Raw genomic sequence first — 465 nt, 5'->3', positions numbered from 1 at the left:
AGGCACAGGACAACAGGACAGAGAGTGGCAGGCATGCATATGTGACACTGTAAACACCTTAACAAAGAGTAAAGCCACGCCTACAGCTGTCCCTCAGCAGTAGACATGCTAGCATGTGCAGACCTCGGGTTCCATAAGAAAGATGGGGAGGGGAGAGGAGAAAATAGAAGGAACCACACATACATCTCCCAAATGGCATGAAGCCACACCTGGAGGTCCTGGCATCTAGTTCCAAGGAGGCAGTCTGGGAAGAGGACGCAGCAACCATCTGTACAAAGTCCTAGTGTCCCCGCCTGGGCCCCCCCCCAGCATCTTAGCAGGGGCACACTCAGCAAGGGAGAAGCAGGAAGGTCCTGCCTGCCTGTGGCTCAAGGGGGAATCTGTGGAGCAGACATAGTCTCTAGGGTTTGTTTCTCTCCCGGCCACCCCTCCCCAGCCCCACGGTACGAAAGGAGGACAACAGGG

This window comes from Rattus rattus, chromosome 13 (assembly GCF_011064425.1).
Source record: "Rattus rattus isolate New Zealand chromosome 13, Rrattus_CSIRO_v1, whole genome shotgun sequence".
In the NCBI taxonomy this organism is placed as follows: domain Eukaryota; kingdom Metazoa; phylum Chordata; class Mammalia; order Rodentia; family Muridae; genus Rattus; species Rattus rattus.
Note: the sequence above shows the minus strand (reverse complement) of the source record.